Here is a 23160-nt window from a genome sequence, read left to right on the forward strand (position 1 = left end):
GAAAGGTAACTGCCTTCAGGACACACCATAGGTACAGTCACCAAGGTAACCCAGTTCAAAGAAGAGCAGGATGTTGGGTATTTACAAAGGAGATCTAGCAATTGGTCCAAACCAGTCAGTGCTGGCATGCACCATTCATCTTGCCATCAGCGGCAAGATGGAGATCTGGCAGTGCATGGGCTCATAGTAAGATACACGCCCTGTGCCATTCCACCCTATCATTGGAGAAGGAATCTTCTTTTCTTCTTTTTCTTTCTCTCTTTTTTTTTTTTTGGAGACAGGTTCTCACTTTGTTGCCCAGGCTGTAGTGTAATGGTGCAATCTTGGCTCACTGCAGCCACTGCCTCCTGGGGTCATGTGATCCTCTCCCCTCAGCCCCCTGAGTGGCTGAGATCACAGATGCCAGCCACCACAATTTTTTTTGTTTTTGTTTTTGTTTTCGTTTTTTGAGACTGAGTCTTGCTCTGTTGCGCAGGCTGGAGTGCAATGGGTGCTCACCGTAACCTCCACCTCCCAGGTTCAAGCAATTCTCCTGTCTCAGCCTCTCAAGTAGCTGGGATTACAGGCACCCACCACTACGCCCAGCAAATTTTTGTATTTTTAGTAGAGACAGGGTTTCGCCATGTCGGCCAGGCTGGTCTCGAACTCCTGACCTCAAATGATCTGTCCGCCTCGGCCTCCCAAAGTGCTGGGATTACAGGTGTAAGCCACTGCACCCAGCTAATTTTTTTTTTTTTTTTAAATAGAGACAGGGTTTTGCCGTGTTGCCCAGGCTTGTCTCGAACTCCTGATCTCAGGCCACCTTCCTCAGCCTCCCAAAGTGTTGGGATTACAGGCAGGAGCCACCGCGTCCAGCTGCTTTTTCTTTTTTTAATTACTTTTTTTTTTTTTGACGTAACACACCACTACTCTCTCTCTTTTATTTTTTTATAGAGACGGAGTCTCACTATGTTGACCTGGCTGGTCTTTTTAAATTTTATTTTTTTGAGATGGAGTCTCACTCTGTCACCCAGGCTAGAGCGTAGTGGTGGGATCTTGGCTCACTGCAACGTCTGCACCCCAGGTTCAAGCGATTCTCCTGCATCAGCCTCCCAAGTAGCTGGGATTACAGGCTCATGCCACGTCGCTGGCTAATTTTTTTTTTTTTTTTTTTTGTATGTTTAAAAAAATTTTTTTAAGTAGAGACAGGGTTTCACCACGTTGGCCAGGCTGGTCTTGAAATCCTGACATCAGGTGTCCACCCGCCTCGACCTCCCAGAGTGCTGGGATTACACGCATGAGCCACCATACCCAGCCTTCTAGGCATTTTTGAAGTACCTGCACCAGGCTGGTTTCTCTGGGTGAGGAGAGTGGTCAGGCAGAGGCAGGCCCCGTCATGGTAAGCAGCTAGGAGACGCTGTCAATCTCCATAGTCGTAGATCAAGCAATATTACTGCAGAAATGGCAGGAGCAGATTTTGCAGCATGGTAGATCCAAAGAAACTTCCCTTGCAAATTAGTAACTTTGAGGGCTTCAATACCACACAGAGTTGGTCTGGATGATGGCTGGCCATCCAGGCATGATAACCTGGGGAACAATTCCAGGATGGAGGTTATGTTGCTAGACTTGTTTGTCCGGGAAAGTGGTAGACAGGAAGTTGCAGTCTGCACGCATGTCTCCTGGTTCCAGCCCTTTCCCGTGTCCATCTGTCCTACAGACTCCGCCTCAGGCATATTGTCTTGTAGGACGTGCAGAAAGGCAGCTGTGCGCTTCTAGATTTCGATGCCATCTTAGAGTCACTGGTCACCAGGTCTGGGTCAAAGGGGAGTCTCTGGCTGTCAAGACTGTACTGGGAGGAATCACATCACTTCTTCACCATCAGCTTTATCTGCTTTGCCTTTTCCGACTTCAGCTTTCTCTGCAGGACATATCAGCAGGGTTGACAAAGGTTGATATCTTTTTATTATCCTCATCCCAAATCTTGCCACTGACATTCTTCAGTGCCTAGGCGATGCTGGCATTCTCCACAAAGATGTGGGCCTGCGTTTTCTCATAGCGAAACGGAATCAGGAGGAAGGGGCGTTGCATTCATTGACTCTGAATCAAAGTCAGCAGCCACTTCTCATCTTATTTTATGCAGATCTTGAACCAGCAGCTCCCTAAGGTCCCACCTGGCCCATTTCCCTCTGTTATTTTCTCTGGAGGTTTTTGGCGCTTTCTCAATGTTAACATGGGTTTGGTCTTGTTTATGGAAACTCTCTCTCCATGGCAAGGTGCGGTGGCTCACGCCTGTAATCCCAGCACTTTGGGAGGCCAAGGTGGGCTGATCACCAGAGGTCAGGGGTTCGAGACCAGCCTGACCAACATGGTAAAACCCCATCTCTACTAAAAACACAAAAATTAGCCAGGCATGGTGGCGGGCGCCTGTGGTCCCAGCTACTCAGGAGGCTAAGGCAGGAGAATCGCTTGAACCCAGGAGGCGGAGTTTGCAGTGAGCTGAAATTGGGCCATCGCACTCCAGCCTGGGTGACAGAGTGCGACTCCATTTCAAATAAATAAATAAATAAAGGTAGATATTATGTAGCCATGTTATGTAGTGATCTTTTAATTTCTTGGTCACAGCAGCTTTGCATAGCCTCGCTCTGTCTTATACCTGTAAGAGACAATTTCCAGCGCATAGCCTGGAATCAGAATTGAAGAGAAAGTGAGAACTGTTGGGCATAGCAACCTAAAAAGGGATCCCTCTGGTGTGGAAAGATTGTTCCAATGCAAAACGGACTGAGAACCAGAGATGGCAGTTGTTTGAGATCTGGAATCTTGAGAAGAGGTAGATCAGACTTGCTCAGGGGAAAATGGGTCCTACCGTCACGGCAGGTACACATGGGGCTACAAGGTGAGAGAGGTTGGATAGGAGAGTAAGGAAAAAAAGGTGGAAAGCACCAAAGGACAGTCCGTGAGACTCCAGAGAATGCATTAAACCTGATGAATTTCTGAACAGCGACGTCTGATACTCAGGCTTCCGTTGTTTCTTTCTGTGCTGTAATTCTCCGTGTTTTCTCTGCACACAGCTCGGTAAAGCTCTACTCACCGGTTAACCTAGAGTCTGTCTTGAGATAAGCAGGGAGGGCTGTGATGGCTGCACGAGGGCAGAGTGGTTTGTAGACCTGAAAAAGGAAATTGTAAGAGCTGGCAGATCTTAACCAGGAGAGGGAGCCCCTTGCCACAGCCTAGAAGCTTCTGGACTCATTTAAAGGGAACTGAATTATATGAAGTCAAACACCAGTTGGGGAAACTTTATTTTATTATTTATTTATTTATTTTTAAGTGTGTGTGTGTGTGTGTGTGTATATATATATATATATATTTTAGTTATGATCTCCATGATAGTACCAAATCAAACTTTAAATTTTTTTTTTTTGAGACAGAGTCTTGCTCTGTCACCCAGGCTAGAGTGCAGTGGTGTGATCTTGGCTCACTGTAACCTCCACGTCCCAGGCTCAAATGACTTTCCTGCAGTGAGTAGCTGGGATTACAGGCGCCTGCCACCACGCCCTGCTAACTTTTTTTTTTTTTTTTTTGAAACAGAGTCTGGCTCTGTCGCCCAGGGTGGAGTGCAGTGACTGAATCTCAGCTCACTGCAAGCTCCGCCTCCCGGCTTACGCCATTCTCCTGCCTCAGCCTCCCGAGTAGCTGGGACTACAGGCGCCTGCCACGTCGCCTGGCTAGTTTTTTGTATTTTTTTTAGTAGAGACGGGGTTTCAACGTGTTAGCCAGGGTGGTCTCGATCTCCTGATCTCGTGATCCGCCCATCTTGGCCTCCCAAAGTGCTGGGATTACAGGCTTGAGCCACCGCGCCCGGCCTTTTTTTTTTTTCAGTAGAGATGGGGTTTCACCATGTTGGCCAGGCTGGTCTCGAACTCCTGACCTTGTGATCTGCCCACCTCAGCCTCTCAAAGTACTGGGATTATAGGCATGAGCCACCGCCCCCAGCAGATAATTCTGTAGTTCTGTGTTTAACTTTCTCCCCCCTAAACTTAACTGAAGTGATATTTAACTTTGAGGAATCACCAAATCGAAGGTGACTTTTGAGGCACACACAGGAAGTGGAGGTGCTTTTCCTCATGTAGATGAAGATGTTCTAAACCTGGAACTGAAAACACACATGGAATCCTTTTAAGTATCTGGATGCCTTGGTGGACAAAATGGATACATCCAACTTCTCAAAGAGCTTAATATTCAGTATTAAAGCTGAGGTGAGCTGAGGTGGTTCACACCTGTAATCCCAACGTTTTGGGAGGCCGAGGCAGGCGGATCACTTGAGCCCAGGAGTTCAAGGCCAGCCTGGGCAACATAGTGAACCTCCACCTCCGTCTCTACAAAAAAATTAAAAAATTACCAATGCATGGTGTAGGCCCAGCTACTTGGCAGTAAAAGGTAGGAGGATTGCTTGAACCCAGGAGCGGGTTGAAGCTGCAGTGAGCCTTGATTGTACCACTGAACTTTAGCTAGGGAGGCAGTGAGACCCTGTCTCAAAACAAAAAAGAGGAAGAATTTCTCTGTCCCAACTTCCCTTGGTTTTGCCTTGCCCCAGGCTAAAAAGTGATTGGGGACTTTTAAAAAATTCCCTGCTCTCCACAGAATGGGATTATAGCCCCGAGATGATCCAGAAAAGGTTTTCAGAAAGAATGAAGAGTTTAGGGAGTGAATAATGTATAAGAAAGGTTCTAAAACAGTAAATAGAGTGTCACAAAGAAATCCATTCATCTCTTTGAAGGTTGAGTATTTGGAAGAAGAGAGAAAGAAAACTTCATTCAGAGAGCACGGGCCAATATTTAGGAGTGTTTGGAGAGGGTGGGGCGACCATGGAATTAGAGTAAAGTTGAATTGAATTGAATTGAGTAAAGTTCAGTGTCTTGCAAATCAGGCCTGTAATAGCCCTGATCCCTGCAGGCCTCTCATGTTTCCCACACCCCCCACCAGCTTCCAAATTTATATTAAAAAGCTTTCGGCTTGTTCATTCTGTTCTTTTTTTTCTTTTTTTCTTTTTTTTTTTTTGAGTCTGGCACTGTCCCCCAGGCTGGAGTGCAGTGGCACGATCTTGGCTCACTGCAACCTCCGCCTCCCGGGTTCAAGCGATTCTCCTGCCTCAGCTTCCTGAGTAGCTGGGATTACAGGCGCCCACCACCACACCCGACTTACTTTTTTAATTTTTAGTAGAGATTGGGTTTCTCCATGTTGGCCAGGCTAGTCTCGAACTTCTGACCTCATGATCCACCTGCCTCACAAAGTGCTGGGATTACAGGCGGGAGCCACCGCACCCAGCCTTCTTCCTTTTTTTTTTTTTTTTTTTTTTTTGAGACACAGTCTCACTCTGTCGCCTGGGCTGGAGTACACTGGCACCATCTTGGCTTACTGCAACTTCCACCTCCTGGGTTCCAGTGATTCTAGTGCCTCAGCCTCCCAAGCCACTGAGACTACAGGCACGTGGCACTACGCCCGGCTAATTTTTTGTATTTTTAGTAGAGACGGGGTTTTGCCATGTTGACCGGGCTGGTCTCCAACTCCTGGTCTCAAGTGACCACCCACCTCGGCCTCCCAAAGTGCTGGGATTACAGGCGTGAGCCACTGTGCCAGGCCCTCATTCTGTTACTTTTTTCTTTCATTTTTCATTAATTTAAAGTTCTGGGTGCAGGATGTGCAGGTTTGCTACATAGGTAAATGCATGCCATGGTGATTTGCTGAACCTATCTACCTAGGTATTAAGCCCCGCAGCCATTAGCTATTTGTCCTGATGATGCTCTTCCACCTCCCGCCCATTCTTTGTTATTTCTTCGTATTCCAATTAATGTTCATTTTGAGGACCTGGCTCTGGCCAGGCAAGGTTCCAGTCTGGAGTCAAACTGAGGAAAGTATTACCTTTCACAGACACTTAGACCATGTTGGGAGGGGAAAATCATTGTTCTCCACATGCATATAGGTGTGTTAATAACCCCAGGGAGGTAAATACTAAGCAAAGGCGTGCACAGATACTTACTGCAACTGATGATTCCACGTCAATTGTACTGTACCGTGAGCAGATTTATAGGCTACTGTGACAGGGGCCATCACCTGGGTACGAGGGTGCTGGCTTCCTCTTGAAGAGGTGGCTTTAAATTGTGAATTGAATAGATGAAAGGATATTGGCCAAGTGGAGAAACTTTGAGTGGAGGGGGTAGGGTATACTGGTTGGGAGGATATTACATACAGAAATTAGGGAGTGGTGACAACATTGACTCTTCTAGTAATTGTCTGGGTGTGGTAACTCAGGACTGTAATCCCATCACTTTGGGAGGCTGAGATGGGAGGATTGCTTGAGCTCTGGAGTTCCACATCAGCTTGGGTAACACAGGGAGATCTGAAACTTAAAAAAATTTAGCTGGGTGTGGCGGCTCTTTCCTGGTAATCCCAACAATTTGACTCAGGAGGCTGAAGTGGGAGGATCCCTTAAGATCAGGAGCTTGAGGCTGAAGTAAGCTAGCACTTTGTTTGGGAGGCCAAGGTGCATGAATTACTTGAAGCCAGGAGTTCAAGACCAGCCTGGCTAACATGGTGAAACGCCATCTCTACTAGAAATTAAAAAATTAGCCGGGCATGGTGGTGTGTGCCTGTAATCCCAGTGAGTCAGGAGGCTGAGACAGGTGAATCACTTGACCCTGGGAAGGCGGAGGCTGCAGTGAGCCAAGATCACAGCACTGCACTCCAGCCTGGGCAATAAGAGTGAAACACCGTCTCAAAAAAATAATAATTTTTAAAAAATTTTTAAAAATAAATTAACAAATGACTTGCCTATCTGGGGTGCAGTGAGACGAGGCTGGCGGCAAGCTCTGTCACCCATAGTTAGGGTTAATTAAGCTCAGCTTTAAAGGCTGTATCTTAGCCTCCCAGGTTTTAATTTTGACTTCTCCACTTCTCCGCCATGTTTTGTGTTTTGTTTGCTTGAGGAGGGACAAATCAGGCCAGCATTGAGCTTGTTTCCCCCATGTGTCAACTGGGATTGAGAATTACAAGATTAAATGATGTTTGTCTGTGATATTAACCTCTGTTCAGCCCGTCATTCATTTCAAGAGTATTGACTGGGCTTCCGAGTGGGTTCCCTGTTAGTACTGGGGACGCCATGGTGGGAGGGAGACTGGGTCTCCACCCTTCTAGAGTTATAGTCCAGGCCTGCAGTTAAGCAGATTTTTGTGCAGGAATCAAACCCACTAACTACCTGTCAGAAATCAAGCCCTGTTCTGGGCACTGGGAAAGCCAGAATTTAAAGGGGGTATACCAGGTCTCTGTCTTTGCAGAGCATTATCGGTCAGTAGGAGAGAGAAAATGAACATGCAAACACCTGAGACAATTGTAATAGCAATAAGGTGATATCAATAGAATGAAACAGAGCAACAGAAATAGGGTAGATGGTCTTAGACGTGACCAGGAATCCCAATGAGAGGTTCTCCCTGGGACAAAATGGAAAAATGGGAATCATAATAAGCTCTGGAATTCAGACAATGGTATTGTTTATTTCCTAGTTGTGGCAAGTCTAATGTAAAACGTGGACATTCAAGGAAACTCGGTGGAGAACATAGAGAACTTTGTGTACCTTTTGCAACTTTTCTATAAGTCTAAATTTATTCGAAGGCTGGGTGCGGTGGCTCATGCCTGTAATCCTAGAACTTTAAGAGGCTGAAGCAGGCAGATCGCTTGAGCTCAGTAGTTTGAGACCAGCCTGGGCAAAAAAGTGAGACTTCATCTCTACTAAAAATTTTAAAAGTTAGTTGGCTTTGCTGGTGAGCGCCTGTACCAGACTGGTTAGCCTGCGCGGCATAGTGAGACCCTGTTTCTGTAAATAAGATAAAAATCAGCTGGGGGCCGGTCGTGATGGCTCATGTCTGTAATCCCAGCACTTTGGGAGGCCGAGGTGGGCGGATCACCTGAGGTCGGGAGTTTTTGAGACCAGCCTGACCAACATGGAGAAACCCCGTCTCTACCGAAAATACAAAATTAGCCGGGCGTGGTGGCGCACGACTGTAATCCCAGCTACTAGGGAGGCTGAGGCAGGAGAATTGCTTGAACCCCGGAGGCAGAGGTTGCAGTGAGCTGAGATCACTCAAAAAAAAAAAAAAAAAAAAAGATTAGCTGGGTGGGGTGTTGCATGCCTGTAATCCCAGCTACTCTGGAGGCTGAGGCAGGAGAATCACTTGAACCCAGGGCACAGAGGTCACAGTGAGGCAAGATCATGCTATTCCAGCCTGGCTGACAGAGCCAGACGTCCTCTCAAAAAAAAAGAAAAAGAAAAGAAAACAAAAATGCATTTACAGAAGCTAGGAAAATCAAATTCAGGGAGGAGGCTGGAGGGCAAAGAGTGGGTGTGGCCAGACTCTAATCCATTCTCCATCAATGGGTGGCCCCTGGGGTACAAAACAGCTCCAGGGCCCCTGCCCTGCCCTTCATCCTCAGGATGGGAAGTCCTCATAGAGTTCACTAAGTATTGTCTTCCCATGTTCACTTCCCCGTGGTCACAGGAGCCTGACATTTAGGTTGTGAGACTGCCCTAAAATCTCCAACACTGAGTCCTCTCTATTTGTAGTCATGACTCGCACACCTTGATTCTCTGCCCCTAATACCCTTTTTTTTTTTTTTTTTTGAGACCAGAGTTTCGCTCTTGTGGCCCAGGCTGGAGTGCAGTGGTGTGATCTTGGCTCTCTGCAACCTCCGCCTTCCAGACTCAAGTGATCCACCTCCGTCTCCAGAGTAGCTGGGACTATAGGTGTACACAACCACACCCAGCTACTTTTTAAATCTTTTGTAGAGAAATGGGCCTCAGTATGTTTCCCAGGCTGGTTTCAAAGTCCTGTGCTGGAGCAATCTTCCTGCCTTGGCCTCCCAAACTGCTAGGATTATGGGCGAGCCACCACACCAGGCCTGTCCACGTAATTTAAAAGGTGATGGACGTGCTCGGTGGCTCGTGTCTGGAATCCCAGCACTTTGGGAGGCTGAGGTGGGCAGATCACGAAGTCAGGAGTTCGAGACCAGCCTGGCTAAGAGACCAGCCTGGCCAATATGGTGAAACCCTGTCTCTACTAAAAATACAGAAATTAGCCAGGCGTGGTGGCGGGCGCCTGGAATCCCAGCTACTCGGGAGGCTGAGGCAGGAGAATTGCTCGAACCCAGGAGGCAGAGGCTGCAGTGAGCTGAAGATTGCGCCATTGCACTCCAGCCTGGGCCACAGAGTGACACTAAGCAAAAAAAAAAAAAAAAGAAGAAGAAGAAAAGAAAAAAGAAAGTAATTCAAAAGGTGTCATTCAGGAAGGTGTTATTCAGGCTGGGGACTCCCAAAGCGCTGGGATTGCAGGCATGAGCATCCGGGCAGGCCTAGGATTTGCATTACAAGGATCTGCATTGTTCCTAAGAACTGGAGAGAGGGCTTACTCTGCCTTTCACTATTGAGCAATATTCAGAAGTCAGTTTTAAATCTCTTATCTTCTGCATAGAGGATGTGCTTGCAGTTTCCAGGTACTGGACAATACAGGGAGGGTACTTCTCACTCTGTGGCACTCAGCCTCGGGGGCACTTTCTGGTGTCAGAATGAAAGTGCCGTCATTGCTGAGATCCAATGACTGAGGCGAGCACCGAAAAAACACCATGACCATGGGGGGAGCAGGGGGCTCCAGGAGCCACTGCAGGTAAAAGCTAAAAACCGTGGTGCTTGTTGTGTGCCATAAACTGGACTTCAGTCCAGCTTTAAGGAAATGACCAGGGTCATTTGAGTTGTGAGGCTGGGTTACGTAGCAGCTGTAATGCTTGGATTCAGGGATAGCCCAGTCACACCATTGCCAGAAAAGAGGCACCCAATCCAGACCCCAAAAGCGGGTTCTTGGATCTCTTGCTGGAAAGAATTTTGAGGCAAGTCACAGAACACAGTGAAAGAAGCAAGTTGAGGCCGGGCGCAGTGGCTCACACCTGTAATCCCAGGACTTTGGGAGGCCTAGGCAGGTGGATCACAAGGTCAGGAGTTAGAGACCAGCCTGGCCAACATGGTGAAACCCCATCTCTACTAAAAATACAAAAAATTAGCTTGGCATGATGGCACACGCCTGTAGTTCTAGCTACGCGGTACACTGAGGCAGGAGAATTGCTTGAACCTGGCAGGTGGAGGTTGGAGTGAGCCAAGATCGCACCACTGAACTCCAGCCTGGGCAACAGAGCAAGACTCTTGTCTTATTAAAAAAAAAAAGAGAGAGAGAGAGAGAGAGAGAGAAAGAACTACTTGTTATCTGTAAGCCATGCTAGTTTAGCCAAAATGCTACAGTTGTGTATGACCAGGGAGGTTGAGGCTGCAGTGAGCCGATGATTGTGCCACAGTTCTCCAGCCTGGGAGACAGAGCAAGAACCTGTCTCAAAAAAACAAAAAGTTCTGTTACCTTTTTTTTTTTTTTTTTTTTTTTTTTGAGACAGGGTCTCGCTCTGTCACCCAGGCTGGAGTGCAGTGGCTGGATCTCAGCTCACTGCAAGCTCCGCCTCCCGGGTTCACGCCATTCTCCTGCCTCAGCCTCCCGAGTAGCTGGGACTACAGGCGCCCGCCACCTCGCCCGGCTAGTTTTTTGTATTTTTTAGTAGAGACGGGGTTTCACCGTGTTAGCCAGGATGGTCTCAATCTCCTGACCTTGTGATCCACCCGTCTCGGCCTCCCAAAGTGCTGGGATTACAGGCTTGAGCCACCGCGCCCGGCCAAAAAACTGTTACTTTTCTCTTTGCTGGCTCAAAGCTAGGTAGTTGCCAATTAAATGTAATCTTGTAGAGAAAAAATATTTTTCATTTTTTGAGATAGGATCTCACTCTGTTGCCCAGCCTGGAGTGCAGTGGTGGGAGCTCACAGCAACCTCCACCTCCCGGGTTTAAGCAATTCTCCTGTCAGTCTCTGGAGTAGCTGAGACTACACCTGTGCCCGGCTTATTTTTTGTATTTTTAGTAGAGATGGGGTGCCACCATGTTGGCCAGGCTGGTCTCGAACTCCTGACCTCAAGTGATCCTTCCACCTTGGTCTCCCAAAGTGCTAGTATTACAGGCATGAGCCTCCATGTTCGGACTGCATTATTGGTTTATTTTTATTTATTTATTTATTTATTTTTTATTTTTGAGACAGAGTCTCACTCTGTCACCCAGGCTGGAGTGCAGTGGCCCAGTCTCGGCTCACTGCAAGCTCTGCCTCCTGGGTTCACGCCATTCTTCTGCCTCAGCCTCCCCAGTAGCGGGGACTACAGGCGCCCACCACCATGACAGGCTAATTTTTTGTATTTTTAGTAGAGATGGGGTTTCACTATGTCAGCCAGGATGGTATCGATCTCCTGACCTCGTGATCCGCCTATCTCGGCCTCCCAAAGTGCTGGGATTACAGGCGTGAGCCACTGCACCTGTTTTTTATTTAGCTACCCACAAAGGCAGATTTTTTTTTTTAAAAAAGACAGTCTCACTGTGTTGCCCAGGGTGGAGTGCAGTAGCCAGATCTTGGCTCTCTGCAACCTCTGCCTTCCAGATTCAAGTGATCCACCTCCACCTCCCCAGTAGCTGGGACTATAGGTGCGCACCACTACACCCAACTAATTTTTACATTTTTTGTAGATAAGGGACCTCAGTATGTTTCCCAGGCTGGTTTCGAAGTCCTGTGCTCAAGCAATCCTCCTGCCTTGGCCTCCCAAACTGCTAGGATTACAGGCGAGCCACCATACCGGGCCTGTCCACCTAATGTAAAAGGTGTTATTCAGGAAGGTGTCACTCAGGCTGGGGACTCCCAAAGCGCTGGGATTACAGGCATGAGCCTCCGGGCAGGCCTAGGATTTGCATTACAAGGATCTGCATTGTTCTTAAGAACTGGAGAGAGGGCTTACTCTACTTTTCACTATTAAGCGATATTCAGAAGTCAGTTTTAAATCTCTTATCTTCTGCATAGAGGATGTGCTTGCAGTTTCCAGGTACTGGACAATACAGGGAGGGTACTTCTCACTCTGTGGCACTCAGCCTCGGGGGCACTTTCTGGTGTCAGAATGAAAGTGCTGTCATTGCTGAGATCCAATGACTGAGGCGAGCACCGAAAAAACACCATGACCATGGGGGGAGCAGGGGGCTCCAGGAGCCACTGCAGGTAAAAGCTAAACTGTGGTGCTTGTTGTGTGCCATAAACTGGACTTTAGTCCAGCTTTAAGGAAATGACCAGGGTCATTTGAGTTGTGAGGCTGGGTTACGTAGCAGCTGTAATGCTTGGATTCAGGGATAGCCCAGTCACACCATTGCCAGAAAAGAGGCACCCAATCCAGACCCCAAAAGCGGGTTCTTGGATCTCTTGCTGGAAAGAATTTTGAGGCAAGTCACAGAACACAGTGAAAGAAGCAAGTTGAGGCCGGGCGTGGTGGCTCACGCCTGTAATCCCAGCACTTTGGGAGGCCAAGATGGTGGATCACCTGAGATCACTATTTTTTTTTTTTTTTTTTTTGAGACAGGATCTCACTCTGTTGCCCAGGCTGGAGTGTAGTGCAGTGATCTCAGCTCACTGCAACCTCTGCCTCCTGGGTTCAAGCAATTCTCCTGCCTCAGTCGCCCAAGTAGCTGAGATTACAGCTGTGCCTGGCTTAGTTTTTGTAGTTAGTGGAGATGGGGTGCCACCATGTTGGCCAGGCTGGTCTCGAACTCCTGACCTCCCGTGATCCTCCCACCTCCGTCTCCAAAAGTCCTGGGATTACAGGTGTGAGCCACCGCGCCCAGCAAGCATAAGATTTTTTGACACGTGGAGGATCACTTGCTGGATGTGTGCTGAGAAGCGATGTGCCCATTTCCCAGCCACACTCTCCCAAAGGCTTTTACAGTCGCCGTCTCCCGTGAGGTGGTAGAACAGAATGTCAGAATTCAACACATTCCAACACTGTCTTCTGTTGGACTGTAGGAGGATTGCCTGTGGAGATACGGGTTCTATGCTGCCTTGCAAGTTTTCCCAGGGGCTTGTGATAATTGTCCACTTGGTGACATGCAGTCTGGGAGTGCTTTTTGGAGTCTGATAAGAACATACTGGCACATTGCCTGTGACGTGTGGGACCCAGGCATTTTGAGTGCTGGTTACTGAAAACTAGGAATTTCTTGCCTTACAGTAAAATTGCAAAGAAGAGTAGTAGAAGAGGTAGGTCAGAAGACTACAGAATAGGTTAACAAATGAATGCCTAGATGAGGATGCCAAACTTGGATTTGCATCAAGAGGGCAGGTATTGGCTGGGCGCGGTGGCTCACGCCTGTAATCCCAGCACTTTGGGAGGCTGAGGTGGGTGCATCACGAATTCAGGAGATTGAGACCATCCTGGCTAACATGGTGAAACCCCGTCTCTACTAAAAAAATACAAAAAAATTAGCCGGGCGTGGTGGCGGGTGCCGCAGGAGAATGGTGTGAACCCAGAAGGCGGAGCTTGCAGTAAGCCGAGATCGCGCCACTGCACTCCAGCCTGGACGACAGAGCAAGACTCCATCTCAAAAAAAAAAAAAAAAAAAGGACAGGTATTAGGATAGTTTTGAAGCCCACGTGCTCCTATCATGGCATCGAACCATCAGTTTGCTGCCAATCACTCATTCTTCTGTGTTCATAGACAGAACTGTGGGAATATACACTTGGATTCTTTCACAGGTAATATTGAGAAATTTAAAACCAAAAAACAGCCGGGCGCTGTGGCTCCCACTTGTAATGCTCGCGCTTTGGGAGGCAGAGGCAGGCAGATCACAAGGTCAGGAGTTCAAGACCAGCCTGGCCCACATGGTGAAACCCCATCTCTGAAAATAGAAGTGTATGATTAGAGTAAATGATTGGTTCTGATCAGATGTGTAACATGTACATAGCCTTCTCAGAAATCAAAGGTTTTTATGTGAAACCTACCACTAGTGATGTAACTTGAGTTTGTGTAAATGCTGGTGTGTCTGCCTTTTTCTAGCAACTCTCTGGGCAGCCTGAGGATTCTTTAAGGTTATTTTTTTTCAAGATCTGGCTGGGAGCTTCTGCGTAAGTGCTGTGTGAATGTCCTCCATCTGCAGTTGTGAGGACAGTGAACCCTAGTGTGAGGTAACCATGTAGGAAGAGTTTGAGGTCAGACATGACATTCAGACTGATGTCCTCAAAACTGAGGGGCATTTTCTGTGATTTGAAAGGAAAGTGCACCCAGTTTTGGGGATGTCAATTGTGAATACTCATCATAACCCATTCCCCAGTCCCCCATCGCATTGCACCACATGGATGCATGTAGTGGACTGGCCTTTGCTTTTCTATTGTTTCTTTTTCTCTCCGCTGCAATCAGCTTTCTCACTTTGATTGCATTCCATTTTCTAAGCTCTCTCCTAGGCAAAAATCCCTCCAGTGCAAAGCAAAAATGTCTGTTATGCCACCTTGTTCTGAGACCCCAGGAATTGCAGTTAACTTAGCTCCTTAATATGCGCTACCTAAGGCAGGTGGGGGCGCTCATACCTGTAACCCCAGCACTTTGGGAGGCCGAGATGGGCGGGGCACTTGAAACCCTGTCTCTACTAAAAATACAAAAATTAGCTGGATGTGGTTGCATGTGCCTGTAATCACAGCTACTTGGGAGGTGCAGACAGGAGAATCGCTTGAACCCAGGAGGCAGAGGTTGCAATGAGCCAAGATAATGCCACTGCACTGCAACCTGGGTGACAGAGTGAGGCTCACAAAAAAAAAAAAGTGCTTCCTATGAAGGTTTCCTTTCCCTCCTGGCCCCGAGACGGGTCCAGCTATTTAGTAGATGTCCTAGTTTCCACCCAGGATATCATGGACCACGGGTTCTGTCACCGAGCCTCGAGTGCAGTGGTGTGACTGTAGCTCACTGCAGTCTCAGCCTGCTGGGCTCAAGTGATCATCCCGCCTCAGCCTCCAAGTAGCTGGTATTACAGGCGCACGTGCCCCCTGCCCGGAGGCTCTTAATTTTATGACAGAAACCTGGAAGCCTGGCTGAAGCAGCGTGCTGGGCCCACCCACAGATTTTGTTTGCTGCCACAGACCTGGGTTGGGATCTAAAGTTAGAAAGTCCAGGGAGCCATTTTTCTTGGTCTGAGTGTAAATGTCTAAGCATGTTCCTTTCTTCTTTTTTTTTTTTGAGACAGAGTTTCATTGTTGTTGCCCAATGGCACAATATTGGCTCACTGCAACCTCCGCCTCCCGGGTTCAAGCGATTCTCCAGCCTCAGCCTCCCTAGTAGCTGGGATTACAGGTGCACACCACCATCCTGGCTAGTTTTTTGTTTTTTGTTTTGTTTTGTTTTTTGAGATGGAGTCTCGCTCTGTCACCCAGGCTGGACTGCAGTGGCACGATCACGGCTCACTGCAAGCTCCGCCTCCTGGGTTCAAACAATTCTCCTGCCTCAGCCTCCTGAGTAGCTGGGACTACAGGCACCCGCCACCACACCCGGCTAATTTTTGTATTTTGTTTAGTAGAGACGGGGTTTCACCGTGTTAGCCAGGATGGTCTCAATCTCCTGACCCCGTGATCTACCCACCTCAGCCTCCCAAAGTGCTGGGATAACAGGCGTGAGCCACCGTGCCTGTCCTCAACAGTGATTTCTAATTTCATTTCATGGTGGTGATTGAACATAATGTACTTCAATCCTTCTCCATTGTACGCCTCCCGTATTATGTGTCTCATAACGTCTATCCCGTCCTGTGCTACATGTGCACTCGAATGTTGGGAAGGGTTCAGTATGTTGAGTTGGTTTACAAAGTCACTTGAAACTTCTACCTACTTCTGCCTAATTCTGCTTATTACTGAGAGAGGACTGCCGTGGGATGCCTTTTGTTCATACTCTGATTTCAGATGGACCGGGATGCCACCTTGAGAATGCTCAAGCCCCAAATCCTCCTTGGGAAGTGAAGCTCAGGCTGTGATTTCAAGCCAGGGGGCGTTTTTCTGTGACTGGATGAAAAGCACCTCCGGGGCTTGAAGCTCACAGTTTGAGAGCAATCATCTAAGGAAGTTGATGGCAGTGTTAATAGTTTTGTAAACAAGCGTAAAATCAGATTCCTGTGTTTTACTTCTGGATGCTGTTGATCCAAGAAATATACTTAGAAAATTCGTTTTAATGGAAATACTCATAAGCATCCTGGTAATTTCATGAAGCTACAGTGAGTCAATTGTCTGAGAATTTCCCTGCATGAAAGATCTTCAGGAGTGTAAATTTTTTATTTTTTATTTTTTATTTTTTGAGACGGAGTCTCGCTCTGTCGCCCAGGCTGGAGTGCGGTGGCGCGATCTCGGCTCACTGCAAGCTCCGCCTCCCGGGTTCAGGCGATTCTCCTGCCTCAGCCTCCCAAGTAGCTGGGACTACAGGCGCCCGCCACCACGCCCGGCTAGTTTTTGTGTTTTTAGTAGAGATGAGGTTTCACCGTGTTAGCCAGGATGGTCTCGATCTCCTGACCTTGTGATCCGCCCGCCTTGGCCTCCCAAAGTGCTGGGATTACAGGCGTGAGCCACTGCACCCAGCCTCGATTTAAGTTTTAAATTGTAGAGATGGGCGTCTCTCTATGCCACCCAGACTAAACTGGGCTGTGCCCCTGTGCACTCCCTAGTAGCCGGCACTTCAGGCAAATGTTAACCCATAAACAGGCAAGAAGAAAGGAAGGACTATTCTTTGGCTCTGTCTGACTTTTTGAGACAGTCTGTGACCTCCCCTCACTGCAAACTCTGCCTCCTGGGTTCAAGCAATTCTCTTTGTTCAATCAGTCTCTCTGCTCCTAGGCTGGAGTCCAGTGGCAGGATCTTGGCTCACTGCAATCCCAGCCTCGTGAGTAGCTGGGATTACAGGTGCATGCCACCACGCCCATCTAATTTGTGTATGTTTGTAGATACTGAGTTTTACCACGTTGGCCGGGATCCACCCACCACGGCCTGCCAAAGTGTCAGGATTGCAGGTGTGAGCCTCCGTGCCCAGCCCTATCTCTGACCTTTCTGAACTGAGGAAATGATCTTTTGAAATAGACTCTGAAATGTGAATGTTCAACATATTTGCAACGACCACCGCTCTAGTTTTAGAAGATTTTCATCGCTCCAGTCTTATTCCCATTTGCAGTCAGTTCCCACCCCACTCATCTACCCAGACTCTGGCCACCGCTCCCCATCTCTCTAGCTCTGGATCTGCCTCTTGTGGGCATGTGACATAGATCAGTTTTGAATGGGTGGCCTGTTGTGACCACTTATTGAGGATAATGGGTTGGTTCTGGTTGTCTGCAGTGTGAATCTTACCACTGAAGGGTGGTCCCTGGATGGAAGCAGGAGGCTGGGAGAACATCCTTTGGGAAAGGAGTGGGATGGGCAGACCCTGATGTCTAGGAAGCTCACGAGGGTGGAAGACCCCATGTTCCTCCCTGAAAACTGCAAGGTGACCCTCCTGGGACACTGGAAGGAGTGAAGGCATCCGGACTGGGAACACCAGGGCACTGCACCACTGCAGGCAGGACAGCCGAGGGGAAAGGAGAGCCAGGCATCACTGGCTGGGGCCATTGTGGGTTTGATCTGGATGGAGCAGGTGTCTTCTGGGAGAGAGAGCCCCTGGGATTTTCGCTCTGCTCCCTGGCTATCTTTTAGTCCAAGAATCTGATGACGACAAAAGTCCTGCCCAGGGCCATTTCATTTGGTTTCTGGAGCCCCGTGGTCCTTCCTGCCTGGACTTGGGATCTTTTGGGGAAGTTTGGGATCTGGCAGGGCGTCTGCATAATCCATAGAAATCCCTGAGAGTCCCTTCCCTTGACTGACATCTCCATGTTCCTACCCATTACCTTCCTAAGAAGACCCTTATCTGAATTACTAAAGGGGGCTTCCCAGATCAGGGAAACCCCGTTAACTTTGTATCTCAGATCAACAGCATACTTGAGATGTACTTGAACTAGAAATGATTGGTTGTTTAGATGTGGGCATTTGTTTTACCTAACTGGGTCTCCAAGAAAAAACAAAAAATTATTGAGGTTTTACAGCCTAGCCTGTGGTCTTTCCTGAAGAATGTTTGTGTGTGTGACAATGTACATTTTTTTTTTCTCTGCTCTGTCAAATATTACTGAGGAGCTTTTATGACCTCGCCTGTTGTCTATCCTGGAGGGTATTTGTGTGTGCAACAATGTATATTCTTAAGCATTATTTTAGATTCCATTTTGAATGCTCCCATCAGGACTGTGTGTCCCTGTGCTGGAACTCAAGTGAACACTGGCTCAAAATCCCTAGAAATGCAGCCCAATTCTCTTGGTTAAAGATAAGGCATGCATAGTAGGCATTGCTTTTTCTCTTTGGAGACAAAATTCAGGAGGATTGCCCCTTGATGAACAAGGCTAACCTGCTGAGCCTTTGAAGCAAGGAACTGGACATGGTCCTTTAAGGGGTTTATGTTCTAGATTCCATAAAACATGCAGACAGGGGCAATGAGTGGATCTTTTTTATTTTTCTTTTCTTTTCTTTTGAGATGGAGTTTTACTCTGTCTCCAGTCTGGAGTGCAGTGGCACGATCTCGGCTCACTGCAACTTCTGCCTCCTGGTTCAAGCAGTTCCCCTGCCTCAGCCTCCCGAGTAGCTGGGACTACAGGCACCCACCGCCACGCCCGGCTAATTGTATTTTTAGTAGAGATGGGGTTTCACCACGTTGGCCAGGATGGTCTTGATCTCTTGACCTCGTGATCCGCCTGCCTAAGCCTCCCAAAGTGTTGGGATTACAGGCGTGAGCCACTGCACCCGGCCAATGAATGCATCTTTATTTTTGTGTTCATTTTAACCTGGTAAGGAAAATTACAACAAAAAACCGAGTTTTGGAGCGAGAAGATCTCATGCAGTCATTCTCCAATAGGAAGCACCATCTGTGGTCTGAAAGCAAGCAGAGGGCCTCCTTTTGGAGCGTTACTGTTTGAGAAAAACTACGTTGAAGTTGCTGCTGATCCAGTAATACATTTGCAGAGCATGCTTCTTATCATCAGGCTTGCATGATATTGGGGTTCTGTTTTCTTTAGGTTTTTTTGCAACACAGGGTCTCTGTTGCCCAGGCTGGAGTGCAGTGGCACTTCCAACCTAGACCTCTTGGGCTCAGTTGATCCCCCCTCCTCCCTTATTTTTCTCTTGAGACAGTCTTGCTCTGTGGCCCAGATGCAGTGGTACGTTCTCTGCTCACTGCAACCTCTGCCTCCTGAGTAGCTGGGATTACAGGCACCTGCCACCACGCCTGGCTAATTTCTGTGTTTTTAGCAGACATGGAGTTCCATCATATTGGCCAGGTTAGTCTTGAATTCCTGACCTCAGGTGATCTGCCCGCCTTGGCCTCCCAAAGTGCTGGGATTACAGGCATGAGCCACTGTGCCCAGCCGACAAAGTATGTTCTTAAATATCATCTTAGATTCCATTTTGGATGCTCCCATCGGGACTGTGTGTCCCTGTCCTGGAACTCAAGTGAACACTTGGCTCAAAATCCATTGCTGTTCTCTAGAAATCGAGCCCAGTTCTCTTGGTTAAACATAAGGTATGTGTAGTGGGCTTTGGTTTTTCTGTTTTGAGACAAAACTCAGGAGGATTGTCCCTTGATGAACAAGGCTAACCTGCTGAGCCTTTGAAGCAAGGAACTGGAGATGGTCCTTTTCAGGGTTTATGTTCTGGATTCCGGAAAACATGCGGATGGGGCCAATAAATGCGTCTTTATTTCTGTGTCCCTTTTTTTTTTTTTTTTTTTTGAGACGGAGTCTCACTCTGTCGCCCAGGCTGGAGTGCAGTGGCTGGATCTCAGCTCACTGCAAGCTCCGCCTCCCGGGTTCACACCATTCTCCTGCCTCAGCTTCCGGAGTAGCTGGGACTACAGGCGTCCACCACCTCGCCCGGCTAGTTTTTTGTATTTTTAGTAGAGACGGGGTTTCACCGTGTTAGCCAGGATGGTCTCGATCTCCTGACCTCATGATCCGCCCGTCTCGGCCTCCCACAGTGCTGGGATTACAGGCTTGAGCCACCGCGCCTGGCCTTCTGTGTCCATTTTAACCTATTAAGGAAAATTATAGCAAAAAACCCAGAGTTTTGGAGCGAGAAGATCTCATGCAGTCATTCTCCAATGGGAAGCACCTTCTGTGGTCTGAAAGCAAGCAGAGGGCCTCCTTTTGGAGCATTACTGTTTGAGAGAAACCACGTCAAAGTTGATGCTGATCTCAGTAGTACATTTGCAGTGCATGCTTCTTATCATCAGGATTGCGTGATGTTGGGGTTCTGTTTTTGTTTAGTTGTTTTTTGCAACACAGGGTCTCTGTTGCCCAGGCTGGAGTGCAGTGGCACTTCCAACCTGGGCTTCTTGGGCTCAATTGATCCCCCCTCCTCCCTTATTTTTCTCTTGAGACAGTCTTGCTCTGTGGCCCAGATGCAGTGGTACGTTCTCTGCTCACTGCAACCTCTGCCTCCTGAGTAGCTGGGATTACAGGCACCTGCCACCACGCCTGGCTAATTTCTGTGTTTTTAGCAGAGATGGAGTTCCATCATATTGGCCAGGTTAGTCTTGAACTCCTGACCTCAGGTGATCTGCCCGCCTTGGCCTCCCAAAGTGCTGGGATTACAGGCATGAGCCACTGTGCCCAGCCGACAAAGTATGTCTTAAATATCATCTTAGATTCCATTTTGGATGCTCCCATCGGGACTGCGTGTCCCTGTCCTGGAACTCAAGTGAACACTTGGCTCAAAATCCATTGCTGTTCTCTAGAAATCCAGGCCAATTCTCTTGGTTAAACATAAGGTATGTGTAGTGGGCTTTGGTTTTTCTGTTTTGAGACAAAACTCAAGAGGGTTGTCCCTTGATGAACAAGGCTAACCTGCTGAGCCTTTGAAGCAAGGAACTGGAGATGGTCCTTTTCAGGGTTTATGTTCTGGATTCCGGAAATCGTGCGGATGGGGCCAATAAATGCAGCTTTATTTCTGTGTTCATTTTAACCTGGTAAGGAAAATTACAGCAAAAAACCCAGAGTTTTGGAGCGAGAAGATCTCATGCAGTCATTCTCCAATGGGAAGCACCTTCTGTGGTCTGAAAGCAAGCAGAGGGCCTCCTTTTGGAGCATTACTGTTTGAGAGAAACCACGTTGAAGTTGATGCTGATCTCAGTAACATGCTTCTTATTTGCAGAGCATGCTTCTTATCATTAGGCTTGGCATTTTCTGTTTCTGTTTAGTTCTGTTCCGTTTTTGTTTAGTTGTTTTGCAACACAGGGTCTCTGCTGTCCAGGCTGGAGTGCTGTGGCGCTTCCAACCTAGTTCTCTTGGACTCAATTGGTCCCCCCGGCTTTTTTTTGTTTTCTCTTGCGACAGAGTCTCACTATTTGGCCCAGGCTGGCAGGCAGTGACACATTCTCTGCTCACTGCAACTTCTACCTCCCGAGTAGCTGGTATTACAGGCACGTGCCACCATGCCTGGCCGAATTTTGTATTTTTAGCAGAGATGGAGTTTCACCATATTGGCCAGGTTAGTCTTGAACTCCTGACCTATCTGCCCGTCTCGGCCTCCCAAAGCGCTGGGATTACAGGCATGAGCCACCATGCCTGGTCAGGAGTTATTTTTAATGTGAGCATACAGTATATTATTTTTTTCCTTAGGGTCTCAAAAATACATGATGTATATTTAATCATATAGTCTTATGTATATAATATAGTCATATGTATACCAAACTCTGTTCTACACACAGAGAATATTCTTATATCACTTTGGGTATTTATTTATTTGTTTCTTTCTGTGTTTTTCTTGTTTGTTTGTTTTGTTTTGAGACAAGGTCTGGCTTTAGCACCCGGGCTGGAGTGTGGTGGTACCATCTCGGCTCACTGCAACATGCAGCTGCCACCTCAGCCTCCTGAGTTCCTGCCTACAGGTGCGCACCACCACACCCAGCTGACTTTTGTATTTTTTGTACACACAAGATTTCACCATGTTGCCCATGCTGGTCTCGAACTCCTGAGCTCAAGTGATCCTCCTGCCTTGGCCTCCTTAAGTGCTGGGTTTAGTGGTGTGAGCCACCACGCCCCACCCATACTTGTGTATTTCTGTATTTACTGAGGAGCTTTTACAGTGTACCCTGTGGTCTATCCTGGAGGATGTGTGTGTGTGAGACAGTATATGTTCTTGAACATCGTAGATTCCATTTTGGAAGCTCCCATGGGGACTGTGTGTCCCTGGGCTGGAACTCAAGTGAACACTTGGCTCAAAATCCATTGCTGTTCTCTAGAAATGGAGCCCAGTTCTCTTGGTTAAATGTAAGGTATGAGTAGTGGGCATTGCGTTTTCTCTTTGGAGACAAAACTCAGGAGGATTGTCCCTTGATGAACAAGGCTAACCTGCTGAGCCTTTGAAGCAAGGAACTGGAGATGGTCCTTTTCAGGGTTTATGTTCTAGATTCTGGAAAACATGCGGATGGGGCCAATAAATGCGGCTTTATTTCTGTGTCCATTTTAACCTGGTAAGGAAAATTACAGCAAAAAACCCAGAATTTTGGAGCGAGAAGATCTCATGCAGTCATTCTCCAATGGGAAGCACCTTCTGTGGTCTGAAAGCAAGCAGAGGGCCTCCTTTTGGAGCATTACTGTTTGAGAGTAACCACGTCGAAGTCGATGCTGATCTCAGTAATACATTTGCAGTGCATGCTTCTTATCATCAGGCTTGCGTGATGTTGGGGTTCTGTTTTTGTTTAGTTTTTTTTTGCAACACAGGGTCTCTGTTGCTCAGGCTGGAGTGTGGTGTCTCTTCCAACCTGGATCTCTTGGGCTCAAGCGGTCCCATGCTTTTTTTTCTTTTTCTTTATTTTTTTCTTGAGGCAGTTTCTCTCTGTGGCCCAGGCTTGAGTGCAATGGTGTGTTGTCTGCTCACTGTAACCTCTGCTTCCCGAGTAGATGGTGCACGTGCCACCATCCCTGGCTAATATATGCATTTTTAGCAGAGATGGAGTTTCACTACGTTGGCCAGGTTTGTCTCCAACTCCTGACCTCAGGTTATCCGCCTGCCTCAGCCTCCCAAAATGCTGGGATTATAGGCTTGAGCCACCCCACCTGGCCTCCATTTTTTTTTTTTAATGTATGCTGTCAATGCAATCACATATGTGTAGGAATTATTTTTCATGTGAGCATACAGTATATGGAACTTTATTTTTATTG

At 47.7% G+C, this 23160-nt stretch overlaps 1 long non-coding RNA gene across 7 annotated transcripts in view; it reads left to right on the forward strand.

The window, feature by feature from the left end:
• LOC123570285 (uncharacterized) overlaps window positions 1–23160 on the forward strand; it is a 52847-nt gene that overhangs the window by 7583 nt on the left and 22104 nt on the right. The window lies entirely within an intron of this gene.

Source organism: Macaca fascicularis, chromosome 19 (assembly GCF_037993035.2).
Source record: "Macaca fascicularis isolate 582-1 chromosome 19, T2T-MFA8v1.1".
NCBI classification, from domain to species: Eukaryota; Metazoa; Chordata; class Mammalia; order Primates; family Cercopithecidae; genus Macaca; species Macaca fascicularis.